The sequence below is a fragment of the Micromys minutus genome (genome assembly GCF_963924665.1).
Source record: "Micromys minutus genome assembly, chromosome: 4".
In the NCBI taxonomy this organism is placed as follows: Eukaryota; Metazoa; Chordata; class Mammalia; order Rodentia; family Muridae; genus Micromys; species Micromys minutus.
The window spans coordinates 4,947,983-4,975,872 of record NC_137973.1 but is presented as its reverse complement, the minus strand read 5'-3'; the positions used below and the strand labels follow the sequence as shown (position 1 = coordinate 4,975,872).

At 40.3% G+C, this 27,890-nt stretch overlaps 1 pseudogene across 1 annotated transcript; it reads right to left on the bottom strand.

The window, feature by feature from the left end:
* Positions 1–17,146: 17,146 nt before the first annotated feature.
* LOC308419594 (aminoacyl tRNA synthase complex-interacting multifunctional protein 1-like) lies at positions 17,147–20,140 on the bottom strand (annotated as a pseudogene). The gene is made up of 2 exons: positions 20,136–20,140; positions 17,147–18,005 (listed from the first exon to the last, which is right to left on the bottom strand). The product of its transcript is annotated as an aminoacyl tRNA synthase complex-interacting multifunctional protein 1-like (transcript).
* Positions 20,141–27,890: the final 7,750 nt, after the last annotated feature.

Here is a 27,890-nt window from a genome sequence, read left to right as displayed (position 1 = left end):
TGTTTTGGAATTTTGATGGGAATTGCATTGAATATATAGATTATTTTCAGGAAGATGGGAATTTCTACTATGTTAATCCTACCTATCCATGAGCATGGGAGATCTTTCCATTTTCTGGTATCTTCCTCAATTTCTTTCTTCAGTGACTTGAGGGTGTTTCCTCTTTCATTTTTTTAAAAGTTATTTTATTAGATATTCTCTATATTTACACTTCAAATACAATCTGCCACCCTCTGCTCCAATACTCCCCCCCTTCCACTTGTTTTCATGAAGGTGCTCCCTCTCCCAATCACTCTCTCCATCTCAGCACCTTGGCATTCTCCTACACTGGGAAAACACACCTTCACTGGACCAAACGCCTCTCGTCCCATTGATGCCAGACACTGCTATCCTCTGCTACATATGCAACTGGAGCCATGGGTCTCTCCATGTGTGCTCAATGATTGGTGTTTTAAACTATGGGAGTTGTGGAGGGTTTGATTGGTTGATAATGTTGTTCTTCCCATGGGTTGCAAACCCTTTCAGCTCCTTCAGTCCTTTCTCTAGCACCTTCATTGGGGTCCCTATGTTCAGTTCAATGGTTAGCTGCAAGCAGTTCCAGCTGTATCTATATGAATCTGGCAGAGCCTCTAAGGAGGTTCCTGCCATATCAGGTTTCTGCCAGTAAGCACTACTTGGCATCAGCAATAGTGACTGGGTTTGATGGCTGCATATGGGGTGGATCTCCAGGTGAGGCAGTCTCTGGTTGATATTTTCTTCAATCCCTGCTTCTCTATTTGACCTTGTATTTCCTCCCATCAGTGTTTTGTTTTACCTTCCAAGAAGGACTGAAACATCTACATTCTGGCCTTCCTTCTTTTTGAGCTTCATAAGTTCTATAGATTCTTTTTTGGATATTCAGAACTTTTCAGGCTAATATCTGCTTATCAGTGAGTGCATACCATGAGTGTTCTTTTCTGACCGGGTTACCTCACTCAGGTAATTCCTAGTTCTATTCATTTGCATAAGAATTTCATGAAATCATTGTTTTATTAATAGCTGAATAGTACTCCATTGTGTAAATGTACCACACTTTCTGTATCTGCCTTCTACTCCTCTTGGGTTTATCTGCTTCTTTTTGTTTTAGAGCTTTCTGGTGTGCTCTCAAGCTACTAGTGTATGCTCTCTCCAGTTTCTTTTTAGAGACACTCAGAGCTATGAGCTTTCCTCTTAGTACTGTTTTCATTGCATTCCATAGGTTTGGGTATCATTTTCATCAAATTTTAAAAACAATTCTAATTTCTTTCTTGACCATGTTATCATTGAGTAGAGCATTTTTCAGCTTCCATAAGTACGTGCACTTTCTGTTGTTTTTATTCTTATTAAAGACTAGCCTTAGTACACGGTGATTTGATAGGATGCATGAGAGAATTACAGTCTTCTTTTATCTGTTGAGGTCTATTTTGTGACCGACTATATGGTGAATTTTGGAGATGGTACCGTGAGGTTCTGAGAAGAAGGTATATTCTTTTGTTTTAGAATGAAATGTTCTATAGATGTTTCTTAAATCCAATTGGTTAATAACATCTTCTAGTTTCACTGTGTCTCTGTTCAGTTTCTGCTTTCATGATGTCCATTGATGAGAGTGGGGTGTTGAAGTCTCCCACTGTTATTGTGTGTGGTGCAATGTATTCTTTGAGCTTTAGTAAGGTTTCTTTTCTGAATGTGAGTGCTCTTGTATTTGGAACATAGATGTTCAGGATTTAAAGTTCATCTTGATGGATTTTTTCCTGTAATGAGTAAGAAGTGTCCTTCCTTATATTTTTTTTGATAACTTGTGGTTGAAAGTTTGTTTTACTTGATATTAGGATGGCTACTCTAGTTTGTTTCTTGGGACCATTTGCTTGGAAAGTTTTTCCGCATTTTTTTTTACTTTGATGTAGTGTTTGTCTTTTTTGCTGAGATGATGAATTTCCTGTATGCAGCAAAATGCTGGTTCCTGTTTTTGTATCCAGTCTGATAGTCTATGTCTCTTTATTGGGCAATTGAGTTTATTGATGTTAAGAGACATTAAGAAATAGTGATTGTTGTTCCTGTTATTTTTGTTGTAAGAGGTAGAATTATGTTTATGTGTTTGTAGGACTGAATTTGTGGACAGATGTTGTGTAAATTTGCTTTTGTCCTAGAATATCTTGGTTTCTCCATCTATGGTAATTGAGAATTTTGCTGGATATAGTATCCTGGGCTAGCATTTGTGTTCTCTTAAGGTCTGTATCACATCTGTACAGGATCTTCTAGTTTTCACAGTCACTGTTGAGAAGTCTGGTGTAATTCTGATCAGTCCGCCTTTATACGTTACCTGTCCTTTTTCTTTTATTGCTCTTAGTATTCTTTGTTTTGAACATTTGGTGTTTTGACTATTATGTGTTGGGAGGAGTTTCTCTTCTGATACAATATATTTGGAGTTTGTAGGCTTCTTGTATGTTCATGATTATCTTGTTTTTAAGATTAGGGAAGTTTTCTTCTATGATTTTGATGAAGATATTTAGTCATCCTTTTAGTTCGGAATCGTTGCTCTCTTCTATACCTATAATTTTTTGGTTTGGTCTTCTCATTGTGTCCTGGATTTTCTAGATGTTTTGGGTTAGGAGCTTTTTGATTTTTGCATTTTTTCTGAGTATTGTGTCAATGTTTTCTGTGTTATCTTCTGCCCCTGAGATCCTCTCTTCTATTTCTTATAGTCTGTTTGTGATGCTTGCATCTATGACTCCTGATCTCTTTCCTAGGTTTTCTATCTTTAGGGTTGTCTTCTTTTGTGATTTCTTCATTTTTTTCTATTTCTGTCTTCAATTCCTTCACCTGTTTGTTTGTGTTTTTCTGTAGCTCTTTAAGTGATTCTTGTGTTTCCTCTTTAAGGACCTGAATAGACCCTTCTTAGAGAGCAGTATGCTTCCTGAGCCTGGAGAGTTCCTGGAGGTCTCTCTGCAGTGGGGTGGGGGTAGTGGGGAGCTCACCAGTGGGCTCAGGTGGGAGAGCGCTTCTGAGGCTCTTCTGGGTACTCAGCAGTTTGTGGGCAAGCCCCGAGATCTGATGGTGGTGATCATGGTCTCTTCTTGGAGGTTTTCTCCTACATATCTTTCACTCTGAATTATACCAAGATATTTTATATCATTTGTGGGTATTGTAAAGGGTGTTGTTTCCCTAATTCTTTCTCAGCCCATTTATTGTTTTTGTGAAGGAGTGCTACTCATTTTTCGAGTTAATTTTGTCTCCAGCCACGTTGCTGAAGGTGTTTATCAGCTGTAGGATATCTCTGGTAGAATTTTTGTCTTCACGTATGTATCCAACACATCATCTGTGAATAGTACATGATGCAATTCCAAGGTGTAGCCCTCTAATCTCTGTTCATTGTCTTATTGTTTTATCCAGAACTTCAAGTAATATATTAAATAGAGAGTGAGGAGCCTTGTTTTGTCTCTGATTTTAGTGGAATTGCTTTAAGTTTGTCTCCATTTCATTTGATGGTCGCTATTGGGTCGGACAGAGGAACTCAAGGGGTGGTGCAAGTCTTCCAGCCTGTATGGCTCTGGTTCAGCAGGTCTGATGAAGGTGGGCAGAGAGGTCTCGGACAATGGTGGTTCAGGGGGACGTAGGGATGCTCATGGCAGCTAGGCGTGCCTCAGAGGACTTTTCTAACAGGGGAAACATGAAATTTAACTTTTAAAGGAAGAAATAAGTCAGGTGTAGTGGCACATGGGAGGCAGAGGCAGGCAGATCTTTGTGAGATCTAAGGATGCCAGAGATACATAGTGAGACCTTATCACAAAACAAACAAACAAACAAAATAAGGCAAACAAAACAAAGCAACAACAACAAAAACAGAAGATATAGGTTGTTTCAGATCATTGTTTTGTAGGTTCTATTTAATGGCCGATTGGCCCTGTTGCTTTGGACCTAGGACAGCAAGATGCATCATGGTGGAAAAGCCACATGATAGGCCCCTTCTACCTCATGGTGGCCAGGAACCAGAGGTAGGAAGGTGCTGGGTCCCAATGTCTTTTTCAGGTGTACAGCTGAATGATGTAATTCCCCTTCGTTAGTTTTCACCTCCTTCTGTAATAGTTTCACATGTTGGAGACTCAGCCTTTAACACATGGTTCTTGGGGAGACACTTAGTAAAGCCATGGCTTTTGCTCAATAAAATCTCACTTGAGTTGTTGGTTGTTTTGATTTTAGTACTTCTAGTCTTGTGGAAGTATAGTCATGGCTCATTGTGATTCATAGCTGCATCTCTCTCACCATCTGTGATGATTACAATGCTTAAAGTCTCTAACAGGCCCACAAGCCATTTGGGTGTTTGTTTGTTTTTCAAAATACTCATCAAAACTGCCTATGATTAAAAAATTGACTTGTCTTTCCTCTTCTATTGACCTACAGGAATATTTAAAATAATGTATTTGGGCTGTGAGTTATTTATGTCTATAATGCCAGCACTTGGGAGCTTGAGGCAGGAAGATTGCTGCAAATTTGGACACAACTTGGGCTATGGAGTGAGTCTCTATATAAAGAAACAAAAACAAAACTTTCTCAAAACAAACGTGAATATTAACATATGTATATATAAAAATACAAATATATATATGAGGGTGCTGGGAATTGAAGTCAGGACCCATGCAAAAGAAGTATATACTCTTAAATGCTGAACCCTTTCTCCATCACTATTTCTCTCTTCTAATCATATCCTCTGATAAGCATAAATTCTTACTTAATTATTTAGTATTTATGGGTACGCTGTAGCTGTCTTCAGACACGCCAGAAGAGGGCATCAGATCTCATTACAGATGGTTGTGAGCCACCATGTGGTTGCTGGGACTTGAACTCAGGACCTCTGGAAGAAGCCAGTGCTCTGAGCCACTGAGCTGTCTCTCCAGCTCCATAAATTAATTACAATAAAGTCGAATGTATTTTTTTTATCTTTGATGATTAGTTTTTAGATTGTGTATTGTAAAGTGATGATATTCTGATCCTCTCATGCTGTCTTCTGGGCGTTTTATTGTTTCACCTTCTACACTTATTTTTTAAAGAATGACCTTAAGTGCCAGGGTGATAGTCAAGATCATAAAGTGCCCACTGAGCAATCACGAGAGCCCATCTGGGCATTCCTAGAGCTCACTGGCCAGTCAGAATAGCCACTCAAAAAGATACCTTGTCTCAAAACAAAGCAGGGAACAATGGTAGAAGATACTCAATGTGAGTCTCTGTGTTCCTCACACACACCACACGAGCCCTTTAAACATGCATATATAAACACTGCCTACACAAGCAACAGACACATATTCATTACTAACAAAATATCTCCAAATTTTTGCCTATTTATTTTTTACGCTGAGCTCTACTTGCTAAAATTTGTACATCAATGTAGACCATTGGAACCATGCAGTCACAGGAAGGGGATGGCACCACAAGTGAAAATATCAGAAACTGACCCTAAAGAAAGGGAACTCTGGTGGCCTCTTGACATGTCACTCAAAATAATCATCTTCAGCGAGCTTTATGAGAGCAGAGAGCCAACTAACTGAAACCAGGAAAACAATACAGACCCCAATCACCTCAAAAAGGAGACTCAACCAAGAGATAAAAAGCATAAGAGAGAGAGAGAGAGAGAGAGAGAGAGAGAGAGAGAGAGAGAGAGAGAGAGAGAGGGAGGGAGGGAGGGAGGGAGGGAGGGAGGGAGGGAGGGAGGGATGGAGGCAACACTTTGGAGCTGAAGAATGCGGCAACACAACTAGAAAATCCCATTGGAAGAAATAATCACAGGACGAGCAAAGACTCTGTGAACACAAGGGTTGTGGATCTCAGAGAACCATTACAAAGGGGGCGCGTGTGGGTAGGGGGCGGGGAGGCTTGCGGGAGGTGGTGGGAGATGAAAATCTGCTTGCTTTGTGGGATGCTGCCAAGCAAGCCACACCATGCATTTTAAAAGGCCCAGAGGAAGGATAAATGGAGAGGTAAAAGAAAGCTCTTTCTTACTAGGAGCGCTTAGCTGCTTCGATTAATGTTTCTGCAATGGTCCAAGAGTTGGAAACCCCTGTTTTGGCGAACTAGTATCCCTTCTTTTTATTATAACTCATTTTTATCTTTTTAAAGAATTATTTTTAAAAGTGTCTTTATTTTTATTTTATATATTGCTGTTTGCCTGCCTTCATGTTTGTGTGAAGATCTTGGAGTTACAGACAGGAGTGAGCTGCCGTGTGGGTGCTGGGACTTGAACCTGGGTCCTCTGGAAGAACAGTTGGTGCTCTTAATCACTGAGCTATGTCTCCAGCCCCTATCTTTATTATATGTGAGACCGATGTTAAAGTTATTTCCCTCAAATGGCTCCCCACTGACCCAGCAGCATTCATTGATAGGACCGTTGCTTTGCTATTGGATCTCAGAGGCTCTTTCCTCTTTTCCTGCAAAGCAAGTGAACACGGTGTGCACTTTCTTCTGGTCTCTTCCTTCTACTCCTTTGACCAAGATGAAAATGTCTTTGCATTAATACCCATTTCCTACTTTATGTGGCTTTATAATCGATCTATTTTTTTTTTCATTTTGTTTGGGGATTATATCTAATGATTTGGGCATGCTAGGTACACACTCTGCTACTGAGCTCCACACCAACCGAATGCCGTACATCTGGGTACTGTAGCGTATGCTCCAACTTCTTCACGAAGTCTTCCAACGTGCCTGAGAATGCCTTTCCCACTTTAGTTATTTTGTATTTCCACATATATTTTAGAATTAGAATCAATTTCTAAAAAATATGCTACTCCTGGGATCCTCCCTAGAATCGCATTCATCTTATATACAGATGGTTTTGGGAGAGTTGACGTAACAATCTATTTTCTTTTGTCCTCTGAACATAGGGCATCTCTTCTTAAAGAAAATTACTCAGACAAATCCAATAGTGTATTACCAACAGTGCAGTAAAAATAAGTGATATTTATTTCATAAAAAGTCTGCACTTTCAAAACCAACTCTATACCATTTACTAAAAAAATAATAATAATCCTAAGGAAGAAAATTCATCTGTTTTTCATAAATAAGACAAAAATCTTTTGATAAAATCATAGCAACAAGAAAAGTGTAGTATCGTAAGAATAGATGGCTAGAACAGGAGACCGGAAGTCCTCCTCTGAGTTCCACATGTCTACAGGCACATGCATCCTCCCCACATATATGCACATACACTATACACACAACATACAAAAATAATGAAACAAACAAAATACAACCAAACAAACTAATGGACAAAAAGACAAGTCAAAGGGCAAACCTAACAGAGAAACAGTCAGAGGGTGTGGTGGCTGACAGAGAAGAAGAAACATGGCAGTCCTGAGAATCTTGTAAGTAGTTGTTCAATAGCTGTTTACAGAATGAGAAGAAGGAAGACGAAGAGAGACAGTATGATTCAAGCATGTACAAACGCCGTGGTTCTGTAACTGTGTTCTTTCATAATTACTACAAGGTAGTTCTTGTTGAACTAGAAAGACAGTCAGTTGTGACATAAAACTGGGGTGTCTAGACTACACAATACATTAAGTGTACCTATAGCATCATGGGTGCTTCATTAAAAGATGGTGCTTTAAACAGCTGAGCCAACAAACAAACAAGCCTTGGATACCCAAGAAAACATCCACAAAACTTATGAAGCTCAAAAAAAAAAAAAAAAAAAGGAAGACCAGAATGTGGATGCCTCAGTCCTTCTTAGAAGGGAGAACAAAACAAGGGAGGAAATACAAGGTCAAATAGAGGAGCAGAAATTGAAGAAAAGATCTACAGAGACTGCCTCACCTGGAGAACCACCCCATATGCAGCCACCAAACCCAAACACTATTGCTGATGCCAAGAAGTGTTAACTGGCAGGAGTCAGATGTGGATGTCTCCTCAGAGGCTCTGCCAGAGTCATACAGATACAGTTGAGGACGCTTGCAGCTAAGCATCAGACTGAACACAGGGACCCCAAATGAAAGAGCTAGAGGAAGGACTGAAGGAGCTAAAAGGATTTGCAACCTCATGAAAAGAACAAAATTATCAACCAGCCAAGGCACTGAGGTGGAGAGAGTGATTGGGAGAGAGAGCACCTTCATGGAAACAAGTTGGGGGGGGCGAAGTTTATAGCATTTGAAATGTAAATACAGAGAATATCCAATAAATTTGAAAAAAAAAAAAAACCTCACTGATTTTAGGAGGTTATCCCTTAACTGATACTGAGGGGACCAGAAAAATCAGAGTAGGAAAAAGAAAGTTTAAGCAAGCTTCATTATTCGCTCTCTTTAAATTTGAGAAGTCATCAAACACACAGAAACAAAACCGTTAAGTGAAGATAATTAAAGCCTCAAAAGTACTGTGGCAAACACATGTCCACTCTCCAGGACTAACAGTTCCAGCATGTTTTCGTGATAATAGCTCTTTTTAAATTATAAAAATATCCGAACACAAAGGCAGGATGCCCGCTGTCTACCCATTGCTCAGGTTTTACTGTAGGAGCTTCTTTTGTCCCCTCTGCCTTATCACTTTCAAGAACAGGAAATGAACAGCGCGTAGGACATTTTAGAACAGGCTCAGTGTTAACAAAGGAAGTAGAGCCGTAGAGATCAAAGTCCACGTCATCACTGGACTCTTCACCTCCTCATCTGCTTCTACCTTCCACCTGGATGAGGCAGCACATGGTGGAGGAGGGGCACCTACTGCTGTCACTCCAGCTGCTGGAGTAGATCCATAAAGAAGACTATGGTGTGGGTAATGCTAGTTGGCATGAAGTGAGGGCCTTACCTAACCTCACCTTAGCTTCCTGTAAAGGACAGAACATCTTTTTTTTCTTTCAATTATTGGATATTCTCTGCATTTACATTTCAGATGTTATCCCCTTTACCCCAGTCCCATCCCCTGTTCCACTACCATTGCTTCCATGAAGGTACTCTCTCCCAACCACCATTTCGAACCTCAGCACATTGGCATTCCCCTACTCTGAGAAAACAAGCCTAGATGGACAAAAGGCCTCTTGTCCCATAGATGCCAGACAATGCCATCCTCTGCTGCATATGCACCTGGAGCCATGGGTCTCTCCATGTGTGCTCATTGGTTGGTGTTTTAGTCTCTGGGAGCTGTGCGGGGTTTGGTTAGTTGATTGTTTTGTTCTTCCCATGGGGTTACAGACCCTTTCAGCTCCTTCAGTTTTTTCTCTACCTCCTTCATTGGGGTCCCCATGTTATGTTCAATGGCTAGCTGCAAGTATCCTCTGTATAACTTTGGCTCTGGAAGAGCCTCTGTGGAGAATTCATATCAGATTCCTGCCAGCAGCCACTACTTGGCATCAATAATAGTGCTGGGTTTGGTGGCTGCATGTGGGATGGATCTCAAGGCAAGGCAGCCTTTGTAGATCTTTTCTTCAATTCCTGCTGCTCTATTTGTCCCTTTATTTTCTCCCATGACTGTTTTGTTCTCCCTTCTAGGAAGGAGTGAGGCATCTACCTTCTAGCATTTCTTCTCTTTGAGCTTCACAGGTTGTGTGAATTGTTTCTTGGGTATTCAAGCTTTTTAGGTTAGTACCACTTATAAGTGAGTACATATCATGAGTGCTCTTTTGTGACTGGGTTAAATCACTCAGGATGATAGCTTCTAGTTCCATCCATTTGTCTAGGAATTTCATGAAGTCATTGTTTTTAATAGCTGAGTAGTACTCCATTGTGAAAATGTAACATACTTTCTGTACCCATTCCTTTGTTGAAAAACATCTGGGTTCTTTTCAGCTTTTGGATATTACAAAGAAGGCTGCTAGGAACAAGGTAAAACCTGTGTTCTTGTTAGATGTTGAAGCTTCTTTTGGGTATATGCCCAGGAGTGGTATGGCTGAGTCCTCAAGTAGCACTATGTCCAATTTTCTGAGGAACCACCAGACTGATTTTCAGAGTGGTTGTACCAGTTTACAACCCCACCAACAGTAGAGGAGTGTTCCTCTTTCTCCACATCCTTGCCAGCATCTGCTGACACCTGAGTTTTTGATCTTGGCCATTCTGACTGCTGGGAGGGAGAATCTTAGGGTGATTCTGATTTGCATTTCCCAGATGATTAGGGATGTTGAGCAGTTCTTTAGGTGCTTCTCAGCCATTTGATATTCCTCAGTTGAGAATTCTTTGTTTAGCTCTGTGCCCCATTTTTAATAGGATTATTTGATTTTCCAGTCTATCTTCCTGAGTTCTTTGTATATATTGGATGTTAGCCCTCTACCAGATGTAGGATTGGTAAAGATCTTTTCCCAATCTGTTGATTGCTGGTTTGTCCTTTTGACAGTGTCCTTTGCCTTCCAGAAGCTTTGCAATTTCATGAGGTCCCATTTGTCCATTCTTGATCTTAGAGCATAAGCCATTGGTGTCCTGTTCAGAAAATTTTTCCCTGTGGCTATGTGTTCTAAGCTCTTCCCCACTTTTTGCTCCATTAGTTTCTTTTTTAAAAATCATTTTAAAATTCTATACTCTGCATTTGCATTTGAGATGTTATCCCTTTATACTACCCTGTTCCCATCCCCTCTCCCTCTCCAGTTGCATTCACAAAGGTGCACTCCCTCTGGTCTGCCTCTACACCCCATATCCTTGGTAATCACCTACATTGAGAAAACGTGTCCTCTCTGGAACAAAAGCCTCTTCTCACATTGATGCCAGACACTGCTATATTCAGCTTCATATGCAAATGGATCAATAGGTCTCTCAAAATTGATGTTTTCTACATGGGTGATGTGGAGGGTTTGGTTGGTTGATAATGTTATCTTCCCATGAGGTTGCAACCCCTTTCAGCTCCTTAGGCTTTTAGTTTAGCAATGTCATTTGAGATCCCCAAGTTCGGACTGATGGTTAGCTGCAAACATGTTCAGCTGTATCTATATGACTCTAGCACAGTCCCTGAAGAATTTTCTCTGTCTGGTTCCTGCTAGTAAGTACTTTTTGTGACCAGCTATAGTGTTTGCATTTGGTGACTGCATATGTGGTGGATCCCCAGGTGGGGCAGCTTCTGAGTGATCTTTTCTTCAATCCCTGTTCTTCTATTTGACTTTGTATTTCCTTCCATGAGAGTTTTGTTCTCTTTTCTAAAAAAAAACTGAGGCACCCCATTTGGACTTCTTTCTTTTTGTCCTTCATAATGACTGTGAATTTTTTCTTGGGTATTGGGTATTGCAAGCTTTCTGGGGTTAATATTCGATTATCAGTGAGTGTATACCATGTGTGTTCTTTTGTGACTGGGTTACCTCACTCAGGATGAAGTCTCTAGTTCCAATCATTTGCCTATGATCCCATGAATTCATTGTTTCTAATAGCTGAGTAGTGCTCCATTGTGTAAATGGACCACACTTTCTGTATCCATTTATCTGTTGATGGACATATGGGTTCTTTCCAACTTCTGGCTATTATAAATAAGGCTGCTATGAACATGGTGGAGCATGTGTCCTCGTTATATGTTGGAGCATCTTTGGGGTATAGACCCAGGAGTGGAGTGGCTGGGCTTTCAGGTAGTACTATGTTCAATTTCCTAAGAAACTGCCTGATTGATTTCCAGAGTGGTTGTACCAGTTTATAACCCCACCAACAGTGGAGGAGTGTTCCTCTTTCTCCACATCCTTCGCCAGCATTTGCTGTCAGCTGAGTTATTTATCTTAGCTATTTTGACTAGTATGAGGTAGAATCTTAGGGTTGTTTTGATTGCATTTCCCTGATGATTAGGAATGTTGAGCACTTCTTTAGGTGCTTTTCAGTCATTTGATGTTCCTCAGTTGAGAATTCTTTGTTTAGTTCTGTACCCCATTTTTAATAGGATTATTTAATTCTCTATATTCTATATTTCTGAGTTTTTGTATATATTGAATACTAGCCCTCTATCAGATGTAGAATTGGTAAAGATCCTTTCCCAACCTGTTGGCTGCTGTTTTGTCTTCTTGACTGTGTCTTTAGCCTTACAGAAGCTTTGCAATTTCATGAGGCCTCATTTGTTGATTCTTGATCTTAGAGCATAAGCCATTGGTGTTCTGTTCAGGAATTTTATCTCTGTGCCTATGTGTTCTAAATTCTTCTCCACTTTCTCTTCTAATAGTTCAGTGTTCCTGGTTTTATGTGGAGATCTTTGATCCACATGTGCTTGAGCTTTTTACAAGGAGATAAGAAAGGATTGATTTGCATTCTTCTGCATTCTGACTGCCATTGAACCACACCATTTGTTAAAGAGGCTGTCCTTTTTCCATTGAATGGTTTTTAGCTCCTTTGTCAAAGATCAAGTGACCATAGGTGTGAGGGTTCATTTCTGGGTTCTCAGTTCTGTTCCATTGATCTACCTGCCTGTCTCTGTACCAATACCATGTAGTCTTTTTTTTTTTTTTAAATCACAATTGCTTTGTAATATAGCTTAAGCTCACAGCAGATGATTCCCCCAAAAGGGTTTTTGTTTTTGAGAATATATTTCACTATTCTAGGATTTTTGTTATTCCAGATGAATTTACAAATTGTTTTTTCCAACTCTATGAAGAATTGAGTTGGGATTTTGATGGGGATTGAATTGAATCCATAGATTGCTTTTGGTAAGATGGCCATTTTTACAATATTGATCCTGCCAATCCATGGGCATAGGAAATATTTCCATTTTCTGAAATGTTCTTCGATTTCCTTCAGAGATTTGAAGTTCTTGTCAAACAGATTCTTCACTTGCTTGGTTAGAGACACCCCAAAATAATTTATAGTCTTTGCGACTATTGTGAAGGGTGTTAATTCTCTAATTTCCTTTTCAGCCTGTTTATCTGATTTCTTTGAGTTAATTTTATAGCCAGCCACTTTGCTGATGTTGTTTTTTAGTTGTAAAAGTTCTCTGGTGGAATTTTTGGGGTCATCTAATATACCATTATATCATCTGCAAATATTAATATTTTGAGTTCTTCATTTTCAATGTGAATCCCTTTGATTTCTTTTTGTTGTCTAATTGCTTTGGCCAGGACTTTTAGTACTATGTTGAATAGGTAGGGAGACAGTGGGCAGCCTTGTCTAGTCCCTGATTTTAATGGCATTGCTTCAAGTTTTTCTCCATTTAGTTCGATGTTACCTACTGGTTTGGCTGTATATTGCTTTTACTATGTTTACATATGGGCCTTGGATTCCCTATCTTCCCAAGACTTTTATCATAAAAGGGTGTTGAATTTTGTTGAATGCTTTCTCAGCATCTAGTGAGAGGATCATATGGTTTTTTTTTTTTTATTTTGAGTTTGTTTACATGTTAGATTATGTTGGTAGATTTCCATATGTTGAACCATCCCTGAATCCCTGGGATAAAGCCTACTTGGTCATGGTGAATGATTGTTTTGATGTGTTCTTGGATTTGGTTTGCAAGTATTTTATTGAATATTTTTGTATCAATATTCATGAGAGAAATTGGTCTGAAGTTCTCTTTCTTTGTAGTGTCTTTGTGTGGTTTAGGTATAAGAGTAATTGTGACTTTGAAGAAAGAGTTGAGTAGTGTTCCTTCTGTTTCTATGTTGGGGAATAGTTTGGAGAGTGTAGGTATTAGGTCTTCTTTAAAAGCCTAATAGAATCCTTCATCAAACCCATCTGGTCCTGGGCCTTTTTTGGTTGGGAGGCTTTTGATGACTGCTTCCATTTTGTTAGGTGCTTCTCTAAGATCTCCATCATCATCATGAAGTATGATTTCAAGTCTGAGTCTTGTTTTTCTGGTGTGTTTGGTAATCCACTACTTGCTGTGGTGGGAGAGCTGGGTTCTGATGTTGCCAGGTTGTCTTGGTTTCCATTACTTAGGTTCTTTCACTTTCCTCTTGCCATCTCATTATGTGATTATAGGTGATCCTTTTGTCTCTGTGTGGAAACTGTCTCTCCATGAATTCTTCCGCTTAGGATGAAAAGTGTTCCTGCCACTCCTCCAAGCTCCCAGAGACCTGTAGGTGGGCTGGCCCCTCATGCAGATGTGGCTGGACTGGGTCTAGCCTTTGGCCGGAAGTGTGCACCCCAGTTCAGTTCTGCTGCTTGAATTGCAAGAGTTCTGTGCAGCTTTTCCTTACATAGAATGTGGGTAGAAGATGTTGATTCACCCTTCTGCTTAGGATGAAAAGAGTTCTTGCTGCTCTTCTGAGGTCCTAGGGACCTGTACTTGGGTGGGCTGTCCGTCTAGATGCGGCTGGGCTGAGTCTGTGAGCCAATTCTTATGACAAATCTCTTACATTTATATATCTATCTGTGGTTGGTCTTGCTTTTCTGAAGCTTCTGTTTTTTAGAGCCAACCCTTTTCAGATACAAAATACTTGAAAGAAATTTTGGCTTCAGTGAACACATTTTTTATTGAATGTCCCTCAAACAGTACAAGGACTATAAGTAATTTACTTTGTTAATATTTTTATTTACTGTAAACAACCTATAGAACTTAATGTACATGGGAATATGTATAGGTGGTAAGTCAATTCTGTACTTTTAAAATTAGTTCCTTAAGAATTTCATTCAAGAGTCATGTGTTGATCATACTCTTTTCCCTCACCTCTCCCAGATAAATGTTTTCTTTTTCTAACCTTTCAAACTTCAAGTCCTTAAATAAAATCTTCTTTCACACAATACATCCTGAAAGCAATTTCACCTTTCTCCACTCTTCCTGCACCCCCCACTTTCCCTAGCCCCCAGATCTATTTTTTTCCATTTCCCTTCAGAAAAGAGAAGGCTTCCCAGGATCATCAACCAAACATGGCTTAAAAATATGTAATAAGACCCTTGCATCAAAGCTAGATAAGGCAACCATATAGAAGGGAAAGGGTCCCAATAACAGGTGAAATTCAGAGGCACCTACTTCTACTATTGGGAGTCCCACAAATACCCTAAGCTAAACAACCACTAAATATATTCAGAGGACCCAACACAGACCCATGCAGGGTCCATGATTACCACTTTCGTCTCTGTGAGCACCTTTGAGCCCTTCTTGGTTGATTTTGTGGGCTTTTTTCTCCTGGTGTCCTCAACCTCTGTGACTCCTACAATTCTTGCTTTCCCTCCTTTGAAGGGTTTCCACAGCTCCAGGGGAGAGACCCAATGGAGACCTCTAATTTGGGTCTCTCTAATATTTGATTGTGGGTCTCTGCATCTGCTCCCATTAGCTTCCATAGGGGGGAAACCCATGTGATGGTTTGAATGAGAATGGCCCTCAAAGGTTCATATGTTTAAATGCTTGGTCCTAGTTTAGTAGAACTCTTTGGGAAGGATTAGGAGGTATGGTCTTATTGAAATAGGTGTGTTACTGGGGGGGTGTGCTTTGATGTATTAAAAGTCCCTGATAGGCCCAGCCTTACTCTCTCTCTACCTGCTGCATGAAGACCAGGATATAAAGCTCTTAACTACTCCTCCAGGGTCTGTCTACTTCCTGATATGATGGTCATGTAGCAGCCTCTAAAATTGTAAGCAAGTGCCCAAATAAATTACTTCTTTTATAAAAGTGGCCTTGGTCATGTTGTCTTTCACAGCAATAGAACACAATAGAACATCAACTAAGGCACCCTTCAAGTCCAGTTTGTACTCCCAAGTGCTTTTGGAGATGTAGCCTTACACCGGAGAATGGTAGACTTATCAGGGGCTATACTTGTTTCAAATTAATTTCCTTTTCTCTCATACATTGCATACAACAACAATTTCCCATTCCTCTTTCTCTTCCACTCCTCTATCCCCATCCATTCCTCCTCTTTTTCCTTCATAAAAGAGCAGACTTCGTATCCATAGTGATGTGAGTTGCAGCTAAGAACACCTCCATTGATTCTTGGGTGCCTCCCCTATCCCAGGTTTCCATCTCTTCTTAGAGATGCCCTCTACCCCACTGCAGTTGGTTGCATATTTCCATTCATTTTTTGGCCATCTGACCATTCTTTCTGGCCCTACCCATAGCTGGCCCCACCCTGCCTCCCCACTTTCGATTGGGGTATGAAGCCTTGGGAGGTTGCCTCCTGTGTCCAGGCAGGAATCCCAGTGGAGTGCAAGCGTTATCAACCCACCCACAAAACTTTCAACCGAAACTTATCCTGTCTCCAAGAAATGCATGGATTAGAGATGGAACAGAAACTGAGGGAATAACCAACCAATAACCAACATAACTTGAGACCTATCCCATGGGCAAGCACCAATCTCGGTCACTGTTAATGATACTCTGTTACGTTTGTGGACAAGAGTCTAGCATGACTGGCCTCTGAAAGGCCCAATCTACCAACTTACATAGATAAAGGCATACACCTACAGCCCAACAGAAGATAGAACTTGAGGACTCCTATGGAAGAATAGGAGAAAGTATTGTGGGCTCCTAAAGGGATAGGAACTCTACAGGAAGACCAACACAATCAACTCACCCGAATTCTTGGGGCTCTCCGAGACTGGGGCACCAAGCACGTGAAGTTTCAATTTCCCAAGTCATTTAATGTTAGTGAAGTGTTCCAGTCCTTCCTCATTCTTGGTACTATGTTGTCATATTTAAAATGGCTGATATTTTTATTTCTGTTTTAATCTTTTTGTATGAATAATTTAGTAAGCCATCTCAGAAAAATCATAGGTCCTAAGTTTTGCAAACAACAGTCTGAACATACTACCCAAGTGAGCCTTTGACGTGATTCTAAGGGAACTGAGCATTAGATATCATCTGTAGTGATAATATCCCTAAAAAGCATAGCAAGAGAATATTAGGGACCATATGCTCACATTTTGTGTTATTACTACTCAGTATAATGTCCTCAGTAAGTAAGAAGGGGTGACGACTTTTAAAAATCTAATTATAAAACCAATAAATAGTTTATGGTGAATAAACACACATAGAAATATCAAAAGACATTGATGGGTCTAAAATAAATCGAATAAATACTCGTTAGCATTTTGGTATATACCTGTTAGCTTTTTTTTTTTTAACTTTCCAGCATGGCACATATTGGTTATAATAGCAGGGCTATGTTTCCTTGGCTTTATGACCCTCCTTCCTTGGCTGTGAGGACAAGAAAGACCACAGACCTGGTCTCTCACTGCTGACTTGTAGGTTCCCACTCTTCCTGTTGAGAGTCTGAGCCTTTCTGTCAAGACCGTCACCGATTGTACTGGGGTCTAGTTATTTGGCTTCCTGCCTCCTCTTGTTCTTATTCGCTCTCTCGTTCCATCTGCTCCCATAGCTCTGAGTACAGTGCCTTGTGCACAGAACATTCTTCATTAAAACCCATGTGCTTTGAAGACTCCCTTTCCCTCACCCCCAAGGGAGCCCCTTTGTATGTGGCCACTCATCATTGGTGTGCAGGTCAGGCTGGATCTGCTCTGAGATCTTCTTAGGATTCAGCTCCTTGTCGGGCTCTCCAGGGAAAGCATCAAAAGTAATTCTGTCTCTAGGAACAGACCCATTGGAAAAGCCCAGAATGTCCACTTTCTCTGGTGAACTGGCACACATCGCCATTGCCTGAGACAGCACTCCCCACAGTTTTGCAGGCTTCAGATTACAAAGTAAAACCACCATCTGATTCTGCATCTGTTCTAGAGGAACATGATCTACCAGTCCACTGAGGACCACTGGGGCTGCTTCTCCCACATCTACTTCTACACACAATGGATCTTCATTGGGTGTTTTTCAGCAGTAACTATAAAACCAATTGGAAGATCCAGGTGCAATACATCTATAAGCTTAGAGTCAGCACCTGCTGCTCCCAACTGCTGCTTCTCCCTTTTCTCTGCATTCTTTTCAGTTTTCTCTTTTACTTCCTTTCTTCTCTTCTCCCTCCTTTAATCTGTTTTTTTTTTTTTTTTTTTTTTTTTTTTTGGTTTTGTTTTTGTACCAGAAGAGGTGGTTGTTGTTACTGATGAAAATGGTATCACACTTTCAGAAACAGTAGAACTGGTGTGCAGTCTTCAATAGAACTGGTATTTGCTTTACTCTAGTATGAATTTCTCCCTGAATTAGCTCTTTCTTTAGTTCTTCTATTTCTTTTTTTCAGTTTAGCATTTTCTTTTCTTTTTTTAAAATTACTTTTATTTTTTACATGCCAGTCATTGCCCTCCTTCCTGGTCTGCCCTCCCACAGTTCCTCATCTTATTCCTTACCCCCATCCCCTGTCTCCAAGGGGCTGTCTCCCCCAAGCCCCAGGCTTCCCCACTCCCTGTGGCTCAAGTCTCTCAAGGGTTAGGTGCATCTTCTCCCATTGAGGCAGACCCAACTGTCCTCTGTTGTATGTGTGGGAGCCTTGGAACAGCTCGTATATGCTGCCTGGTTGGTAGCTCAGTGTCTGAGAGATCTTAGGGGAGTTTACAGGGCCAAACCCTGGCCAATAGTGGAATTAAGTAAGTGAAATGTTTTGTAACTGAAAGACATTGGTGAAACTGTAATAACAATAATGAGGAGCGTGGGAAAAAAACAAAACTAAAAGTCATCACATGCACTGTATGGTTTTGACATGAGTAAATCTATGTCAGGCACAAGGCAAAGAACAACTTCCTCAGTACTTAATATCTCAGTTATGCCTTGTTGGGTCTTGTAGCTTTTATGGGAAATCTTGGCATCTCTCCTAGAAATTGTTAAAGTCCTTAAGGGTATACCATCTTTGCACGCATTTATTAAATATTTATTTAGGAAATATTAATGTGTAAGGTATTATGATGAGAAGGGGTGGGGTGAGAAGAAAGATATGATCTATGTGAATAAGACACTCTTCGCTCTAGAGAGTTATAGATTAGTGGGGTTGGGGAAAGGCAAGCATATTGCTTATACTAACAGAAGGGGCAGGGCCCATAGCCACAGAACATCTGCTTGTCTGCTCTGCTACATGCTATTCCAAGTGCTTCATATTTCAGAACATTTCACATTTTGCATTTTCAGGTTAGAGATGCTCAGCCCTGAGCAAATCCACTGGAGTGAATACTGAAGGCTCACGAGCCCTGGCTTGGCTTCATTTATTTAACTTAAACTAAACTGAGGAAGGAACAAGAAGCTAAACCACTCCTTGACTGACTCTCTTTGTTAGTGGATGCTATCATCCTAAATATAGACACCAAACGCAGATACTGTTGCAGATGCAAAGAAGTGCTTGCTGACAGGAGCCTGGTAGAGCTGTCTCCTGAGAGGCTCTGGCAGAGCCTGACAAATACAGAGGCAGATGCTCACAGCCAACCATTGGACTGAACACAGGGTCCCCAATGAAGGAGTTGGAGCTGAAGAAGTTTGCAAGCACATAGGAAGAACAACAATATCTACCAACCAGGTCCCCCAGATCTCCCAGGGACTAAGCCACCAACTAAAGAATATATATGGATGGACCAACGGCCCCAGCCACATATGTAGCAGAGGATGGCCTTGTTGGACATTAATGGGAGAAGAAGCCCTTGTTCCTGGGAAGGCTTGATGTCTCAGTGTAGGGGAATGCCAGGGTTTGGAAGAGGGGGTGGGTAGAGGGGTGGGGGAACACCCTCATGGAAGCAGGGGTCGGGGAAGTTTCCAGAGGGGAAACTGAGAAAGGGGATAGCATTTGAAATGTAAATAAATAAAATATCCAATTAAAAGAAAAAAGCTAACATACATATCTGTTCCCAGACACAGCATGTACCCACTGACATAGGCTATGTCCTGCAGAAGAGCGCCAGCTACTTCAGGCTGATGTGTTAGCAAGGCTGTGGCCTTGGCTTTGGATGACTTTAGTTTACAGAAATAATGCCTCCCCCGGACCCTGTGTTTCTCCTGGAATGGGTATCTTTTCTTTTAATTCATCTGACAAGAAGGGTTTCACTTTGCTGTGCCTGTTCTTGGAGGGGGCCCCTTGTCCCTTTTTGCAAAGAGGAGCCATTGGTAGACGTCTGTCCTGCATGGTAGGTTCAGAGATTCCCACTCTCTTAGAAGACGAAGACTTTCTCTATCATGCTCTTCAGAATCCCTGGATAGCAAGCAACCATAGAAACGAAGTAGATAACTCGTAGAATAAATGCAGTTTTGTTTTCTACTTAGAATTTGTATTTGTCCATCTACCCATGCCTCCCCCACCCTCTTCATCGCAGCAGACTTGTTATTCAAAAGAAGTTAAAAAAATGACAGTCAACATGATCTTTTAGCATTTGGTTTCCCCATCTGTTCATGTGGGTGATGTTAGTTCCTACTTCATGGCGTCAAGGAACTTTAATGCATTCACATAAGGATGCACAGAGTAACATCTGGCAAGCTGAGCCTGCTGTCCAGGTCTGTAGTCACAGTTACTGAAGAGGCTGAGACTAGAAAATCCTAAGCTCACAAACCGACAGAGCTACAGAGTGAGTTCAGTTCCAGCCTGGGCTACTTAGTGAGACCCTGTGATGAAATCTTACTTCCTGTTAGAGAGCTTGCTTAGCCTAGATTCAGTCTCCAGAACCACCAAAAGAAAAGATATGATTGTAAATTCCATGTGCTCAACTAAGTTTTCTTCTCTTGCTACCTCTGCCTCTGGCTTACTGTCTCTAACCCTTCTGACTATGTGACTAAATGTCCACTTGGTTCATTGCACTGCCTTTCTCGCCTGCTGCTTGTCTCCTGCCTGAATCACTATGAAATGAACTGAATAATCCTGGTCACATTTACATACTGTTAAATCTCTCATAAGATAGGAACACTTTTTGAGAATTAATAACATTCTTCTTTCAGATAGGGGTGTAATGCAGTCACAATGTCTCATTGACTATTCCATCCATTTAAGTGATTTTTATCAGCATTATCAAGGGTTGATCTTTGTCTTTAAACTCTGATTTTATAAAGAATGCAAAACCTTCAGGCACATGAAACTGGCATAAAGTCTTTAACTAATTACATAAGTCAAGAGGGTCTAATAGCAAAAACGTTTTTGCAATTTTAAGTTAATAAGCCAGAATCTATGAATTAATCTAAAATAAAGGTCTAATTTCTATGAAAGCATTCCAGTTTATAATACTACACGCAGTTAAAAAAATATACCTACAGACACATCACTTCCAAGGTTTCTGTTTCTATGTGAGACTAAAATATAGATAACTTGAAGTTACAGAGTTTTAAATTTATTTATAGGAAACCTTAAAATATAGCACAAAATTGCCCTTTTACCTGCTGGGGGTTTAGTTTATTTCTTCATGGTCTTTACAAAAGAGCAATATGATGAAAATTATTTTTGCATTTCTTGCAATGATCAGCCGCAAAGTGCAGGGAGTACAAATTCACCAATGTAAATCCCCAAGCCCAGCTCTGCTAGCAGGCAGCTGAATTGAACATAGGTATCATTACATAGCCAATAAGAACAGGTAGGGTAAAAGTCAGCCTCTATCCAATTTCCATTCGGTACAGAGGGTTTTAGGATTTGCTTGAGAGGCAGTGGGATTTGGGGAGGCTGGAGATTATAAAATAAATCCTGCATTACCTGCTTATTCCATTCCTGTCCCACATTGTATCTTATTACAGTCCTGAGAAAGAAATACAATTTTATTTTCTTTGATTAATTTTCTTCCTTGAAGGCTATTCAACATCTAAACACTTACTAACGGTCTTAAGAAATGGGCTGCTTGAATCTTCAGATAATAAACCTGTCTGTGCTTGCTTAGGTATATCACCAGGCAGCTTGTGATGTGCTTTTAACTTTGGCCGGGGAAGACAGTTGCTCTGTTTCTTCTTGGGAGATTTGCAAACAAATACTAATTTTTATATGGTCTAGTTTGGAGATGTGTATGTTTCTTCAATCCCTCTCAGAGAAATTAGAAATTCTGCACTTACCATTAATTTTTATTCTTCTAGAATAAGGCAAAGAACATATGATACTGTTAGAAAAAGTTCAGTTTTCAGAATCTGTTACAATTCTGACCAATAATTCTGAACTCTGACCGGTCCACTTGTAGCAACTCGAGGTACACATCTATCATTCTTAGGTGATAATTGGTAACTAATTTTTAAAATTAATTAATTAATGATCGTTGGTAGTGAAGATGGGTGTGAAAGCAATGTAGATTCATTACTTTGAAGTACAATCATCGCATATGTCAACTTTGCTAGTTTCGCTCCAATTTAAAATAAAATTTCCCTAGAAAAGAGGACAAAGTGTAAGACTAAGCTGAAAAGAATCATCATGATTCATTGAGTAGATCATGTCCTGGCTATATTAATGAACTAGACAAACTAAATGATGGTTTTATTGAAAAATAGCTTCCCTGGATGGTATCCTGGCCGACATAGGTGGAGTCCAGGTACAAAGCCCTATTCTGCTGTGTTTCAGTCTTAAAGTAAGTAAGAGACAGGCAAGTGACCACAATGTATGATTCAGTGTCTGTGCATGTAGCTGGAGAAGGTTCAGAGCCGTGGTGAAGAATGGTTGTGAATGGATGTCCTTACTGTTAGATGCAGGAGCCATGAGATGCTGAAGTGCATTCCTTCTCAATATTCTGAGACACTCAGACACAGACACAATGCATTCACAAGTGAGGGCATTGTTTATACACTGGAATGTTAAGGTAAACCTAGAGATAACTTAGACCTCAGAAGGCAAGATGATCTCTCAACTGAACTCATGAGCAGAAGTGAGGGCTGAGAGCCACAGATATTCATCATAGAATCTGTGGGGATCTGGAGAAACCCAAAGAAGAGATTGATTTCCTACGAGACAGGAATAGGACTTTGAGTCTCTCTAATTTAGGTTTTAAGGGGCAGGATGACCAGCTAAATTTTTTACAAATAAACTTGACCTTAAAGACTTAAATATGTCTGCTCCTTTCAGGATAGTGTGCCCACAGAGCCTCCACCTCAGCTGGCTCCTGGTGTTGTTTACCACACTTAACCATCACACTGGAGTCATCTGTTTATTTTATGGCTTATTTCCTGAACTCCAGGTTCTCACCCCAACTCCAACAGCTAGAGGAGGTCGTTCTATGATGGTATGGCACAGAGTGAAGCTACAGTTCTCTAATGCCTGCACCCAGAAATACTGGGGAGAAAACTGAAGTATACTTTAGATGAATTTGTTGATGACACTGATTGTTGTTTTTTCTTTGTCTTTGTCTCACATATAATTTTGTGGTCATTGTGCTATATTTTTATTGGATATTCTCTGTATTTACATTTGGGACATTATCCCCTTCTCTCAATACCATCCCCCTCCCTCTCTCAACCACCTTTTTCTACTTTAGCAACTTGGTGTTCTCCTACACTGGAAAAATGTGCCTTCACTAGACCAAAGGCCTCTCCTCCTATTGATGCCAGAAAATGCTGTCCTCTGCTGCATATGTACCTGGATCCAAGGGTCTCTCTATGAGAAATCATTGGTTCATGTTTTAGTTCCTGGGAGCTGTGGTAGGTTTTATTTTGCCTTTGACCCTTTCAGACTCTTACAATCCTTCCTCTCACTCTTCCAAGGGATTCCCTAAGCTCCTTCTAATGTTTGGCTATAGGTCTCTGCATCTGTTTCCATCCGTTGCTGGCTGAAGCCTCTCTGATGATAACTGATCTAGAACCAATCTAGTGTAGCAGAATATCATGAGGAATCATTTCATTGAATTTTTTTCCATTTGTGTTTGGTTGCATTGTGGGTCTCAGGGCTGCCCAGCCTTTGGCTCCTGGCATTCAAGGCAGTGTCAGGGGTTGACTCCCTCTCATGGCATGGGTCTCAAGAGGGACCAGTCATTGGTTGGCCATTCTTGCAACTTCTGCACCATCATTACCACAGCATATCTTGTACATAGGAGAAATTATAGGTTGAATATAGATTGGTGTCCCAATCCCTTTCTGGAAGTCATGCCTGGTTATAGGAGATGGCTGCATCAGGCTTCATAACTCCTATTGCTACAAGTCTTAGCTAAGCTCCCTTATTGATTTCTGGGAATTTCTATTTCCCTAGGTTTCTATCTCACCTCTGAGATGACTCTCAATTCCAATTGTCTCTTTCAGTACTCACTCCTTCCATTCTCCCTTGTTTAGACCAGAACTGTACCAGTGTTGAAAGAAGAGTTAATGCTAATACTCCTCAAATTATTCTACTAATAGAAACAGAAGAAACATTGCCAAATTCATTTTATGAGGCCACAATCACTCTGATACCTAAACCACACAAAAACATAACAAAGCAAAAAAAAAAAAAAAAAAAAAAATTAGACCAATTTCCATCATGAACATTGATGCAAAAATACTAAGAAAACAAAAACAAAAAAACTACTTTCAAATGAAATCCAAGACCACATCAGAAACATCATCTAGCATGATCAAGCAGACTTCTTCCCAGAGATGGAGGGAGGGTTCAACTTACAAAATAATGTAAATATAATCCACCAGAAAAACAAACTGAGAGAAAACAAAAATCATGTTAATCTCATTAGATGCTTGAAAAGCCTTTAACAAAATCCAACATCCCTTCATGATAAAAGTTTTGGAGAGATTAGTGATTCAAGACACATACCTAAACATAATAAAGGCAATTAGCATACATTAAACCAAAGGCCAACATCAAATTAAATTGAATGAAACTTAAAGAAATCTGATTAAATCAGGAATAAGACAATGCTATCCACTCTTTCTTTATACCTTCAAAAGAGTTCTTGAAGTTCTAGGTAGAGCAATAAGACAATTAAAGGAGATAAAGGGGATACAAATTGAAATGGAAGAAGTAAAAAGTATCACTTTTCACCAATGATAGGGTAGTATACATATGCGACCCTAAAAATTCTACCAGGAAACTTTTACACCTAATAAGCATTTTCAGCAAAGTGTCTTCATACAAAGTAAACTAAAATAAAAAGCCACCAGCAATCCTCCTATATACAAAAAATAAACAGGCTGAAAAAGAAATCAGTGAAGCAACAGCCGTCAAGTAGTCACAAATCACGTAATCTATCTTTGGGTAACTCTAACAAAGCAAGTAAAAGGCCTGTATAAAAAGAACTTTAAGTCTCTGAATGAAGACATTTAAGATAATATCAAAAGACAGAAAGATCTCCCATGTTCATGGATCACTAGGATTAACATAGTAAAAATTGCCATCTTTCCGAAAGCAATCTACAGATTCTATGCAATTCCCTCCAAAATTTCAACACAATTCTTTACAGACTTTGAGAGAACACTATTCAACATCATATCGAAAAACAAAACAGAAAAATGAGTATAGCTAAAAGAGTCTTGTACAAGAAAAGAACTTCTGGAGTTATCACCATCCCTAATTTGAAAATGCACTATAGAGAAATAGTAATTAAAACAACATGGTGTTGACATAAAAACAAACAGATTGATCAATGAAATTGAACTGAATATCTAGAAATACATCTATATACCCATGGGCACCTGATTTTTTAAATAAAGAATCTAGAGATATACAATGGAAGAAAGAAAGCATATTTACCAAATGTTTCTGGTCTAACTGAATGTAGGCAAGTAGAAGAATGCAAATAGATCCACATCTACCACCTTGCATAAGATTAAAATCCATGTGGATCAAATAACACAACATAAAGCCAGATACACTGACCCTTATAAAGGCAAAAAGTGGAAATAGTCTTGAACTCATCGGCACAGGAGACAATTTCCTGAACAGATTACCAGTTGCTCAGTCACTAAGATCAACAATTAATAAACGGGACCTCATGAAACTAAAAAAGCTCCTATAAAGCAAAGGACACTATCAAAAGATCAAACCAGCAACTTATTTTCATCAACTGCACATCTGACAAGGGTTCATAACCAGGATATATAAAGAACTAAAAAACAACAACAACAAAACAAAAACCAACAACAGAAAAAAACAAACAAAAAAAAACCTAGACATCAACAAACAAAATAATCTAATTAAAAAGTGGGATGGAATTCCTAAACGCAATTCTCAACATAGAACTCTCTAATAGCCAAGAAACATTTAAAGAAATGTTCAACATCCTAAGCCATCAGGGAGATGCAAATCAAAACTGCCCTGAGAGTCCATCTTAAATCTATTAGAATGGCCAATATCAAAAACTCAAATGACAGTTCATTGCTTGCAAGGGTGTGGAGCAAGGGAAACACTTCTCCACTGCTGCCGAAAGTCTAATGTATAGCCACTTTGGAAATCAATATAGTGATTTCTCAGGCAATTGGGAATTGATCTACTTCAAGCTCCGGCTATGGCAGTCCTGAGAATATACCCAAAGGACATGCCACTACACCAAGGAGACACTTGATCAACTATGTTCATAGTAGCTTTGTTTGTAATAGCCAGAAACTGGATCTGGACCAGGTAGCTGAGCTGGTCAGCACCCAGCTCTCCTTATCCACTGCACCATGGTGAGCTCTCCAGCACTGCTTAGGCTACTCACTGCTCACCATGGGCAGGAGACAGGGTCAGCTGCTTCCATGCCCTTGAGCAGGTTCCCTGGGATCCACACCTCCGGAGTCAGATAGATTACGCTGCCTAGTCAAGGCTCAGAGCCCACTCCGGTAAGTGCTGCAGCCTGCGAGGGGCTGGGACTCTCCTGCTCTTCATATTCACAGGCTCACCAGTGCCTTTGGCATCAGAACCAGCTCCACTGTGATGCCCAGGCAAGCTGCAGGGTCTTCATGCCCTGAGTGCCACAGCCAATAATGGGGCAGGGCTAGCTCTCCGGTTCTCATGATTCCAGGGCCAGCTCTCTAGGCTACTGCAGGTGGCAGGAGGGGAGGGTAGGCATCACTCATCCTCACAATCTCATGCCAGATGAGTGGCAGGGTCAGCTCTCCTGTCCCCTCGGGGAAGCTCACCTGTGCCCGCTCCACCAGGAGCAGTTCTCTTGTGTTTCCCAGATGACGTGTAGGTCCTGCTCAATGGAGCCTTTTCTATCCCAGCATGCAACGTGAGCACAGGCCCGCTGACACTTTGATTTTAACCCACCGAGGTTCACTCTAGATGCCTGACCCCTGAACAGTCAGTAAATTTATGTGGTTTAAAACCATCAGGTTTCTCATAATTTGTGCTGGGAGCAACTGGAGAATAAAATAGTGCTTTGCCACATCACATGGCACGGGCTGGCTTTGAATTCATAGTCCTTTTGTTTCTGTTTTTATTATTTTTAGGATATTTACATGAAGGATAAGGACGAATTGTGGAAAGGAATGCAGAGAAAGTTAGCACCCAGGGTATGGAAGTCAGAAATAAAATATTCCCTGTATTTAAGTGGAAGGTCCCTTTCCATCTCGGCGGGCAGAGATTACTTCATGTTTAGAGCACATGTCTGAGGATAAATGGGATCTTGTGCCATGGATGGAGCAAATCACTGGAGAAAATCTTACCTTGGGCAGAATGGCCGCGCTTGTGGAAATTTTGAAGATTAAACTGATGAAGCTCCTATTTATAGAACTATTCTGATTGTTTCTGTTTTCCCCAGGCTTCTGGAGGTAAATACATATGCTATTCATTGACAGAGCTGTTTGATTTTTTTTTTTCTCTGTCGAAATATATGGGATGGGGCTCTGCAGATTTTAGGTATATTAAAGCCACAAAAAGAAAAAAGGGCGACTTCACAGAGGCTCGTGTGTATTAGCACGAGGTGAGGAAGTTTCTCTGCTAAAGGGGGTTTCTCTGCAGCATCATTTTGTGGAAATGGGCCCAGAATTTATGAGACAGGAAACGGTGAAGTTTAAAGGTGAAGAGAACATTGGAAGGAAATGTATCACAAGGAAGGATCCAAAGGAGAGCATCTCAGTAGAACTACCTCAGGGAGAAGCAGAGCAGATAAAGAGGCCCAGGAGCTAAAGCTAAGTAAAGGAATTAGGGAGCTACACAAGCTCATTTACAACTTTATCATGAAACAAGGAATACAAGAGGGAGAATGGCCCATCAATAAATGAGGAGGGATAAAAAAAAATCAATGGTAGCTGTAAAATGTCTGAGCTATTGAACTGCTGTTTTCAAGTCAGTCTTTATAAAGAAATAAGGGTCT